Source organism: Castor canadensis, chromosome 10, assembly GCF_047511655.1.
Source record: "Castor canadensis chromosome 10, mCasCan1.hap1v2, whole genome shotgun sequence".
In the NCBI taxonomy this organism is placed as follows: Eukaryota; Metazoa; Chordata; class Mammalia; order Rodentia; family Castoridae; genus Castor; species Castor canadensis.
Window position 1 is genome coordinate 74,981,478 of NC_133395.1, and position 12,560 is coordinate 74,994,037.

A 12,560-nucleotide genomic window follows, 5' to 3' on the forward strand; every position below is an offset into this window, starting at 1 on the left:
GAAGCCAGAAAAGAAACAGACAGGCTGTGTTCTGACGATGAGACAAGGGGAGGGGATGGCAAAGCAAAGAGATAAAACTTAAAGAGTTGAAGCATGAGGGTCACATAGCACTGGGAAAATGAAATAACCAATGAAGTCACATGCAGCCATATGTGGGTTGCGCTTTGCTTTTTGCTTCTGTAACCTGCTTGCAAGGGTGTATAAGGTGAGACCCCTTTGTTCTCGGGGCTCAGCCTTTGGACATTAGTCTGCTGGGTCTATGCCAGCACAATAAACATTGCTTTTGCTAATTTGCCTCAGAGACTCCTATCTCAGCTCATAATTTCCTGCAACAATACTACATACAAAAGGGCATCAAAATAGAAAGAGGTGAGTGCATTAAGAAGGATCCAAGTACAGCCCTGAGGGAGCTTAGGTGTCAGGAGAGACACTGTTGAGTTAGGTCCCAAAGAATCACTGGGATGTCCATGGATGGACACAAGAAAGACAAGAAGGGCCACTCTGGGCAGAAAAAGGGCTTCAAGGCAGAAATGTGCCTTGAGGTCCAGAAAGAGTGAGTTACTGAAATCAGGTGAACCAAGCAGGATGAATAGGTTGTTCCAGAAAGAAGAGTTGCCTGAATTTATCAGGACTATTAACAAGTGTAATTTCACAACATTTCCAACATACACACCCAACGTTCCAAAGCCCTGGGCTGGTAAACAGAACAGTTCCAAATGCTCGGATGTCCTGGTTTACACCTGTGGCCAGGAATTGCTGGTTTATAGCTGCTGTCTAGCACCCTATCTACGCTTAAGAAGGCTTTGGCAGGCCAGGCATGGTGACAGACATCTTTAATCCAAGTTATTCAGGAGGCAGAGGTAGGAGGATGGAGGTCCAAGTCTGGCTGGCGCAAAAGCTCAAGATCCTATCTGAAAAACAAAAATAAACAAACAAAGCAAAAGGACTGGGAGCATGGCTCAAGTGGCAGAGTCCTGGTCTAGCAAGTATGAGGCCCTGAGTTCAATCCCCAGTATAGACCAAAAAAAAACTTTTTTAAGAAAAAAAAGACCTTTGCATGGACAATAAATTATATAGCCACCTTACATCTGGCCCAACAGATAAGTGTATCAAAAGTGTTTAAAAGCCTACATTGCAATGCCCAACTAAGAGTTGTAAAGACAAGGTCTCTGGCTTCTGCCCTTGTATTCAATAGCAACCAGAGCTGGTTTTGAAATCTAGATTCAACTATTCTTTCCCTACTCTATTTGGTTGGGATCCAGTTTTATGCAAAACAATTCAGCTAGTTTCTCTCAAAAAGATAAGAACAAAATCCAGCTTTTTAATAAATAAATAGTCCTTCATCTATCTGCAGTCAGTCGACAGCAAAGAAAAGGCTTAATACAATGCTGTTAGCTGCAGGGCGAGGCAAGCACCTTCAGGGGAAACTGTATTAGTACACTTTCAGTGGCCTTTCCTTTTTTTCATCTAAAACTTTGTCACAAGCTGAGCTTGCCCAACGGTGATCCTGTCAACCATTTTAACCTTTAGAACACATGTACCACGACCTTGAGCTAAAATGCCCAAAAATATGCTCAACATCTTTCCTTCTTGAACTGTGACCTCAAACTGAGCATGCTCAGAAATGTGCCACCCCTAAAGTGCTTCCCTATACGTATATGAGTAGGCTTCCTATATAAAATCCACACATTTCCTTTGTTCAGGGAGGGCATTGCTTTGGAAATAACTCCCATGGTCTAATTACCTGCTGAAGTAATAAATCTTTCTCTACTCTTATTTCTTGGTCATGCTTACTTGGGCTTTACAGTTACCAAGATGTAAACCCATTGTGTTCAGTTGCAAGAAACACACACTGACACAAGTTTACTGATAAATCCAATTTTTATCCAAGAGTAGTTTTGAGTTTCAAACAACTAAACTCAAGAAGTTAAGTAAAAACACAAGGCTGACAATGAATTAAAAAAATAATAAAACACAAAGCATTTTGAAACAATAAGACTCTCTCTGGTTTACTATAGTAGACCAGTTGGCTAGTTTTTTTGTAGCTGAATTGATCTATTAGTATATAATTTAAAATATATCTAGGAAAGAAAGACAATTGCATAGTCCTTCCAAAACAGAACTCTGTATGGGAGGAGGCAGTTGTAACCATCCTTTGAACTTGGACATGAGCTCTAGCTCTCTTGGGATAGAGTGCAGGCTCTTGTTTCAGCAGTCTGATTTAGATGAATGATGCTGTGTTTTTTAATTCTATTACTATGTGAAGTTGAAAGTCCTGATGTTAATGAATCTTAAACTTCAAGATCACAATGCAGACCTGACTGTGTAGAGCAACGTGTTTTGATTGGCTGGGTGAGTTTCTGCCATTTCTTAATGCATGTGTATGTTTTGAGCATTGGCAACAGGGAATTTGCTCTTCTCTGGCTTTCTTCTTATTCTTCTATTGTTTCTTCATTGGAAAATAGATAAATGATCAAAATTATTAATATCATTAATAAAGTCCTCCTTCTAGAAGCCTTGTATTTAAAAGAAAGTAGAGTGAAAGTCTATCAACTGGAACTAATTTTCACTATGAACAGAGAAGAAAGAATCTGGACCTTCCCTGGTTTTTTTTGGACTCTAGATTCCAAACATTTCATAAGTAAAATATGACCAGCTGCATGAATTGTAAGGCACATACCATGTGCGTTACACACACAGGGAGAGGTTGCTTTTCAAAGCTCCTGCTGACAAAGTCAGGCTCATTCTCATTGCCACCTTTAACCCTGTCAAATAAAACTGTTCCAGATTGTAAGGTCGAAGATACTTCATAGTATGTTTTAACATGGAAGCTGAAAATTTGTTCTCCTGAGCAGGGTAAAACCTGATTATATTCATTACTCTCTACTAGAGACATCATGCCCAGCTATATTTTTAAAGAAAAAAAAAGCATGTCATTTCCTTTGTACATGTATATTCTAAATGAACACATGGAAGTCACTACTAGGTATCAAAGAATATGCACACACCACAAATAAGGTCACCTATATAAATAGATAGTTACACTCCTATAAATGCATCTTTTTATCTTCATAAATATAATGAAATGCATATATGAAAAGTTGTCTCATAAATATATCCAACTTATTTTTAGATACTGAGGGTCTGAGAAGACTCACTCTGTGGGAGAAAAAGACTTTCAAATTTATTTGCTTTCTGTTTGTGTAACTCCTGCATACTTGAAATGTGGCAGATTGAAACAATGGTATAAAATACTCTCAACAGAAATCCCTAAGGGAAAGAAGAAACTATTTAATTGGTCTGGCAGCTATTTTTATAGCCAAAGAATGCCAAACACATACCACTCTTTATTGAGACCTGGGAATGGGGCAGATAGAACACTTGGGTCCAAGCTTAAAGCCAAACCATCAGAAACAAATATGTGTGTGACTAATAAACTCTGGCCATGTGCCAGGCACTCTTAGATACTGAGAAATAAACGAGCAATAGTGTACTGGGTTGAATGGTGACCCCTCAAAAAGAAAATTCCAAATCCTAATTCCTGGAACCTACGACTGCAATCTTATTTGGAAGAGGGAACTTTGCAAATGTAAGGAGGTTAAGGATCTTTAGGAATTATCCTGGATAAGCTGGGTAGACCCCAAATACAATAACAAGCATCTACATAAGGGACACACATAAGAGACCACAAGGAGAAGGAGGCAGAGGCTGTGTAAATAAAGATGGAGCCCAGGATGGGATGATGCAGCACTTGCCAGGGAACACCTGGAACCAGCAGAATTTGGAAGAGGAAACGAAGAATCTTGCTAGAATTTTCTAAGGGAACACAGCCCTTCCCACATGTTAATTGCAAACATCTGACCTGCAGAAGTGTGGGAGGATAAACTTGTGTTGTTTCAAGTCACACAGCCACCTTTGGAAACACGGCATCCCAAAAGTCTAGGAGCTAGGAGCGAAAGGACAATATGTATGGTGGGGGAAAGTTAGTTAAATTTACTTCGTGATCTAGAAAATAATACACAGTGGGGCACACCCACTGCAGAAGAGTCCAGCCATGACTGGGTGTGTCTAGCAGCTGGGAGTTGCTGGTCTGAAGTTTACAACAGGGGCTAGAATGTTCTCCAGAGAGAAAATTCCTCTTGAGGCATAATTCTTCCCAGACAGCCCATAAACTCTTGAGTTTCTCTGAAATGTTCTCTATGTGCACACTTTTATGAGAGAGGATTTGGAGCTTTTATTATCTTTTCAAAGGCTTCACGGCTCCTCGAAAATTATGAAACCATGTCCTAAAAACTCAAGCAAACTTGAGTGAGAGTGACCAGTAAGAAAAGCTTCAGTTGTCAGAGAGGTTTCTAGATGCAAAGATTTGCCTTTACTTGCAGGGCTGTAAACCCACCCTAAGGGCAAATCAGGGTCTGATGAAAGAGGTAACACTGTAAGTAAAAATGGAAAGTCAAGCAGCCTTGAATAGGGTCTCTTCTCAAGGGCTACCACAGTAGAGAAAACCATTTTACACACACACACACACACACACACAAGCAGCCAGCCTACTGCAAAGTCACCCATGGAGAACAGGCACACCCTGCATAATAGAGCCCTTTTGAGATGACCCTGGGGGGAGTTCAGGAAGGTGAGTGTCCTGCTTGGACCTGGGAAGGATTCCTGATGGAATTCAGGGTTTCATGCCACTATGAACGCACTTCTACCATAGACACCAGTATATTGGGACAACACAACATTTGACACAGGATTTGTATCCCAAAAGATTATGCAAATGTGTGCATGTCAATCACTTCACATTAAATTAGTGGCAAATATTAATATTTAGTCCCATTAAAAAATCCCCCAAATTCCTGCTCAGATTCTTGGAGTCAAAATGAAAATAGTAATATTTCTATCCTAAAGTGCCCCCAACACAGTCATGTGTTTCAGTCCATGATGGGCTGCATATATAATGGGAATCCCATAATATTATCATGGAGCCAAAAATACCTATTACCTAGAAACACTGTAGCCATCAAAACATCGTAGTGCCACACATTACTCAGGTGTTTGAGTGGTGCAGGTATAAACACACCTATTGCTCTGCCAGTCATATAAAAACAGCACACACGATTATGTACAGTTCCTGATGCTTGATAACGATGATAACTGACTATATGACTGCTTTATGTATTTACTATACCATTTATGGTTAGAGTGTATTCCTTCTATTTATTTTTTAAAAAGTTGACTGTGTTACAATGGCAGCAGTGTCAACACTTCTCGTATTTACTGTGTTCCTTGATTGCATGAACAGGACACATGGATTGATTAAGCAACACCATCGATGTTTGTGTACGTGCACTCTGATGTTCACACGACAACAAAACTGATCAGCTATGAATCTCTCTATGAGACACACATGAGTGTGTCCCAAAGGGATGTCAGATGACCTGATACAGGCATATAAACAACACTGGGGATTATAAGGACACACACAGTTCTGATGACTGCAGCTGGACATTTGCAGATTCCTAGTCAAACTCTGAGGGTAGACACCAGGGCTGGCCAGACAGGCCTCCCAAGCCTCTGCAGACGTCTGTTTGCAGAATACAACAGTTCATGTCCTTTCACTGAGGAAAACGGGAACCAGATTCCTTCTTCAAACACTTGCAAAGGGAAAAAAAATGCAAAGGCATGTCTTGTTGTTTTTTATGGTCTCAACAGAGGCATGAGACTCTGTAAAGACTAGAATATACACTTACATAAAATGGGTTTAGGTTTTCTGATAAAATAGAAAAAGAGCTTGAGGGAATTCCCATTTTGTGACTTGTTTAAAAAACAAAAAAGCTCAAACCTCAGCCCTAGTCTCTATTGAAAAAGGAAGAAAAAAATCTGAAAAGAGAGACTTGTTGGGAAGAGGAGTGAGTGCCTGTTTCCCTCAGGCTCACTCAACCTGTCACCATGGAGACTCCTGAAGTTTCAGGAATGACTCACAGGATTTGCTGGCGAAGCCTTTGAAATGGAAGCAACACGGAGCACAAAGGCAAACTTAGTCTGCAGCCCTTGAAGAAGGCCCCTTGACTCCTGACTGACAGCCAGGATGAGGCTGGCACTGCAGACAGCATGCCCTCCCCTGCTTTTATGTCTAGGTCCCCGTTATTTGGGGGCACTTTGCTCCTGAGAGTGGAAAGTCTAATTACACTTTGCCTTGGATCAGGCTCTTCCAGAATATTGGAAAAATATTGATGCAAAGCTCAGAGGTGTGAATTCTTGAAAGGGGAGACTGAGGTGGTGGGGAGGAAGAATTAGAAGACTGTCTCAGAGGCAACAAGCTGAGAAAAGGTGTGTCAATACTGTGTGCGCATGATGGTTCTCCTGGCTCCCCCTCCAGCTGCATGAAACTTTCTCTTGTTAGGTTCCTCCAGAACTCCAGAATGCAGATTGCCTGTGAAAATGGCTTTGGGGTTCATCACCACCATGGGAAGAAGCCAAAGTCAGAGAGCTGCAGGAGGAAGCACAGTAAAGAGGCACTCTTCTCTCTGCCCAGACTTTCTATAAAAGCATCACTGGCAGTGCTGAAAGCACACTGCCCAGCGCAGCAGAGGGGTCTGCTACTAGAAACCCACATAGGAAGCACTGCATGACCAGTGACCTCCCACAGAGCCCTTCTTGCCACACATCTGGGATGTTTCTTCCTAAGGAACTTGCAGGTGCAGCTGGGTCTCTTGCATGGAGGACACACGGAAGCCACGGTTCCTAGGCACAGCAGGGCCATGTCACCACCCCAAGTGTCAGCCACCACTGCTAAATCAGAGTGCCTGGTGCCTCCCATCATGGACTTGTCTCAGCCTCAGACATGGGTGTCAGGCTGGCCTGCCCGTCCAGATGGCATGCTCAGCCATGCTGGCCAGCCACAGTGGAAAACCTAGAGGGGGAAAGAAACTTCTCTGAGCAGCCCCAGGCCTTGTCTCAGACTCCATGGCAGCACTGAGTCTGAGAATGGAGGGGCTTTGCCAGGGCGTCTCCACAACATTTTTCTAAAACAGCAGCTCATCAGAATTTCCTACTCCATCATGCATGAAAACAACCCCTTTCTTCCCTCCAAGGGCAGAACCCACATGAAGATGGGTATTCTTTCCTTCTCTGCCCCTAATATGCACACTGGTGATTGCAGACCTGCCTCACCAGGAAAACAAACAAGAAATAAAGGTCTGAGCTAAAGCTGCAGTCCCCTCCTCTAAACTATTTATTCTCATTTCATGACAAGTGAGTTAATTGGATGGGCCCTGTGACAGACATTCCATACTAAAATTCATAGCTTTCTGCCAAAACAACATATTGTGTGCTGCTATATTTTCCACGTTGGATTTGGAGCTGCAGTGGGTCCTGAGCAGTTTTATTTGGGAATGGGGAAACCAAGGCAACCCCTCCTGGGCTCCAGGTTGCCTGGCCCCTGCCCTCTGCTACAGCACCTGTTTTCTTTTTTTTTTTTTTTGAAAGCAATTTCTCAGAGTTTATTCTTTTTTTTTTTTTCATTTTTCTTTTATTATTCATATGTGCATACAAGGCTTGGGTCATTTCTCCCCTCTGCCTCCCCCATCCCTTACCACCCACTCCGCCCCCTCCCTCTCCCCCCCTCAATACCCAGCAGAAACTATTTTGCCCTTATTTCTAATTTTGTTGTAGAGAGAGTATAAGCAATAATAGGAAGGAACAAGGGTTTTTGCTGGTTGAGATAAGGATAGCTATACAGGGCATTGACTCACATTGATTTCCTGTGCGTGGGTGTTACCTTCTAGGTTAATTCTTTTTGATCTAACCTTTTCTCTAGTACCTGTTCCCCTTTTCCTATTGGCCTCAGTTGCTTTAAGGTATCTGCTTTAGTTTCTCTGTGTTAAGGGCAACAAATGCTAGCTAGTTTTTTAGGTGTCTTACCTATCCTCACCCCTCCCTTGTGACAGCACCTGTTTTCTTTGCATTTTTTTTATTGTTACTTGGGCTTTGCAGGGTTCAAGTTCAAAGGGAGCCACAGCAGCAGGGGACTTCCTGCAGCTGGGGCAGGACTTGTGCTGTTTGGCAGCTGCTTCATGGGCCTGGCTGCCCTGGGCACCGACAAGTTCCTACCAGGCGGCTCTGTCCTGTGTCCCTGGCCCCATTTGCAGGAACCATGAAGAGCACCTGGATTGCCACCCTGCCTAGTTGCTTCCCAGGGGAGGCAGGGATGGTCAGGGCTGCCCAAAGGGAAGGACAAGCACGAGACAAGCGTGAGGCCATGGAGCACATGCTTGCCAGCTCTCAGTTACCCACTTGCACCCTCCAGTGCTGGTCCCTTTCTGTTTCAGCAAAATTCAATGGTTGCCTCCCCCATCACAACAATATTTCCCCTCTGAAACACGGTTGTCTTTTCATGACCCAGGATTCTGTATCCATTTCAGCATCTCTCCACCCACCAGGATGGAGCCAGGGTCCAGCATTCACCATCCCTCTGCCTCCTTTAGAATTAAGGAGCACAATGCCGAAATACCAGGGCCTGGGTTGTCCTCCCTGGACTTAGGGCTGCCCACCTCCCCTTCTCCACTCTGTGTAGCCTATGCTGTTAGCACTAGACAGAGTAGAACTGTGACAGTTCCCAGAATGCTTACAAGTCAGTCAAGCAGATGCCAGGGCAGAGCCCCTGACTCTATGCTCCATAACCGTACCAGCTCACTACAGCAGGGGCCACTGAGCCATTTGGTTTCCCAAGCTCCAGGTATCACTATTTCTTACTTCCAAATGACTTCACCTGCGTGACCCCGTCTAACACAATTCTCCACAACCCTGGGAACACCTCATAGCACCATCTCCTTTCCACAGGGGACTGTGAAGTGCCACGACTGAACTCAGCTCATGACTGACAGCTACTCCAACCCAAGGCCCTGGTCTGGGAGTCTGCACTCCTTACCCCTCCCGACTCCTTGACAAATACAAATCAGCTTGGAAAGCTGCAGTCTGCCTCTGATGGGGACATCAGAAAGTGCAGACCACCCAGAGAGATGACAGGCCTCCAAAGTGACAGAAGGAACCCAGAATGAAACCCATACTAAGGGAAAGACTTTTGTAAAGGGAATTTGACTCAACAGGAGAAGAAAAACCCTATTTGGGGAAAAAAAAATTGCTTCAAGAGAGCAAAAAGCCTCAACAATTCCATCTAAAATCATCCATCATTTCCAAACAGGGCTTACTCCTGTCCTGTCCTGGCCCCCGCTCACTGTGACCCAGATGTGGCTTTCCTACCTCTGGCCCAAGTTCATTCCTTCTTGGAAAGACAACCAGATCAAATGCATCTCCCCTCTGTTCCTGGTATACCTCGCCTGCCTCTAGTGTCTCTGTTTTCCTAGCCTCCCACCCCCCTGTATATCTCCACTATTTGGAGCTGCTTTAATTTGTCCTAGTTGGTGTTTTGTCTTGAGAGAGTCCTTGGTCACGGCATGAGTCTCAGCTCCAGCTCCAACATCAGACTGTAAACCTCTTGAAGGTGGAACTGATCCTCCATTCTCCTCTGCTTCCACGAAACTCCTGTCTGCAGGTCTTGCTTCCCTCTCTGGATTCACCCTTTCATTTTCTATCCTGGCTTATCTCAATCCTCCAGAGCTCCCTTCTCCTAAGCCACACTGTCTCTGGACAACCCCACAATACACAGTAACCACAGATGCTTACAACTGAGTCCATTTGGAGCCAAAAATCGAAACCACATCCCAATTTCTGACCTCTCAGTTCATTATGTCCTCAATTCAACAACTCTTCGGGGATCACCTGTTTTGATGAGGGCCTCCACCATACTGGTCACCCAGGAACTTGGGATCACTTCAGACTTCTCCCTCCTCATCATCACCAACATACCCAGCCCTTCCCCACTTCCACAGGCTGACTTGGAACACACCATTTACTCTGAGCCACATGCCATCAAGGATGCACTATTTTAATCCATATCTTGAAAAAGGGGCACCAAGATTTAGAAAGGTTAAGAAACTTGCCCAAAGTTACACAAGGAGCAAGTAATGACCTTGTGATTCACAGTCAGTGACCATGATCCCAGAGGAGCTGACCCCAGAGGAGATACACACATCTTCCTAGTCTCGGCCAGTACCTGCTCTCCCCAGTGTGGTGGCCCCAAGAGAAGCTTTGAAGTAAGTGGTGCCTTCCCTAGACCACCAGAGCGATGACTCTTCTCACACCCTGTGGCATAAGCTATCTTTGAGGGAATGTGGCTCCCCAGCATTTATCAAGGCTTCCCTCTGGTTTAAAATCCCCATTTGAGTTGTGATTATTGTAGTGACTCTGAGCAGTTGTTCATTTCCATTGATTAGGAATAAAAGTAGTTTAAGTTGCAGCATGAAAGATAGAAATGAGAGATTAAAACAATTGTTTTTAAAAAATTCTAGGTCTGAGAAGCTGGTAAATTTTGCACTCCCTTTCTAAGGCTTCCCTTCTTAAAAGGGTCTATTCTCTCTCTCCCTCCCTCCCTCCCTCCCTCCCTCTCTCTCTCTCTCTCCCTCCCTACCTCCTTTGAAATAGTTGAGAATCCTGTTATCACCAGAATGAGTTTGGAGGGATCCAACCAGATTCCAAACAGGCGGGATGCTGTTGGTTTGGAGACATATTTGATTTGGCACACCCAGTGCTTCCCAAGAAAATTCTAGTTTCTGACTTCTGTTGAAAAAACAGATGATACAATAATTCAGCTCTCTCCCTGCTTGAGCAAAGTCAACCTGCCTCCTTGGACTGTGCCTGCTTAGACCACTTGGCCTCAGCCCCTCTGGCAGCTTAGTGCTGATGTTACCTTCCTTGCCTTTTTAGGCCTATGAGTCAGTGACTTCATGCAACACATGTCATGTCAACCTTTCAAAAGTGCACCTTTCCAGGTAGCCAAAATCTGAGCTCTGCCAAACTTGGTTAGACAGTATCTGAGCACGAACTCCAAGCTGAATTGCTTTTTCATGGAAGGGCCTCATTCCCACACTCCTATTTTACCTCTGCATAAGACATGGCGAAATCAAGCTCTCCTCTTGCCTGGAAGTCAGAGGTATTCACCAGGTGTTGAAACACAAACTTATTTCTTAGAATTGCCAATGTGGCTGCACCAAGGCACGTGTTGATTTTCTACCTAATGAAAACTCTGGAGCAGGCTAGAGTCTGACAGATAGAACCCAATCGGCTGTTTACTCCAGTGCTAATCACAACCATGTTTACCGGAAAATGCCCTCATCTGCTTCCAGCAGCTCCAGCCACTCAGCCATGTGAGAGCTGTCTTCAAAGTCAATTGCCTGTCGTTTTGCTGATTTATGTTGAGTAACTGCAAGGACCCCTCGAGGTATCTGGAGCTAGCTTGATGATTCCCAGCTTATAAAGTGGTATTGGGCAGAGTATTTCAGTTCAAATTCCCATCAAGACAGAATTTAAATCCCCGGTCCTGCTGCTCCCCATGCAATGTGAGCACTTTAGATAAGCAGAAACCATCAAACCCTAAATGCTGGGGAAAATACAACCTGGATGCCTTCAAATGGAGCCTGAGCCCAAATCTTCTCTCAGACCTTGGATATGAAAGTGATTCGAACAGTCTTTAAAAATAGTGATCACATAGGCCTTTTCCCAGGAAATGTGCTTGACTGAGGCAGGGAGGAAACTATCAGATATGATTTGGAGGAGCTGGGAAAGGCGTTTTCTGGACTGCCCGCCTGAATTCATACATTTCAACTGGCAGAATCTAATTTCCTTGCAATTACTTTGCCTTCTAACAGAAAATTTCTTTTTAAAATGAAAATATTACTGAAAAGAGTGACCTACCAAATTACTAACTGAAGCTTCTGGATGAGCTTCCATTTCAATGGAGACAGCCTCCCCTGTACACCAATTCCCTCTCCACCCCTCCCCCCACATGCACTGAAGGTGCTCCAAGCTTCCAGATCTCTCCCAGAGCTGGCTCTCATCTGCTGGTGCTGAAAGGTTTGAGGACAGGTTCTTTCTGAGAATCACCCACGCCCTGCAAGAATCCCTTCAGTTCTGAATCCCAGACTGTTCTGAAAACCCCTTACAGCTGAAAATGGACGCATCGTTTTAGGCTGTGTGTTGCAGCAACTGGAAGTCACACAAATGATTTAAGAATGATTTGAGGGCTACCCACAGCTTACATTTTCTCTATTTCTGCATTTCACGTTTACTCATCTCAGATAACAAATCCACCCAATGTTAGGGCTGGTGAAGAAACTGAAATGCCTTCTCCAAATTCAGTAACGCTCCAGAATCCTTAAGAACTCAGACATGTGCAAGACTGAGTCATCCAAGGAGTCCCACTGACTAGTCTCTCCATCATCAATCTCCAACTCTGACTTAAGAAAAAGCGGTTTCTCCTCCATTTGAAAGAGAGACTGCTCAGATATACTTTTCCTAATTCCTCCCTTCAGATTCCAGCTGTCGTCGTCCACATTTCTGTCTCCTGTGCCATTTGGCCATCTCCAAGCTAGCTACTGTATTTGTGCCACGGAGCGTGCTTTTCTGCAGAATCCTCACAATCAGGGCCCAGCATTTGCTCCCTCTCC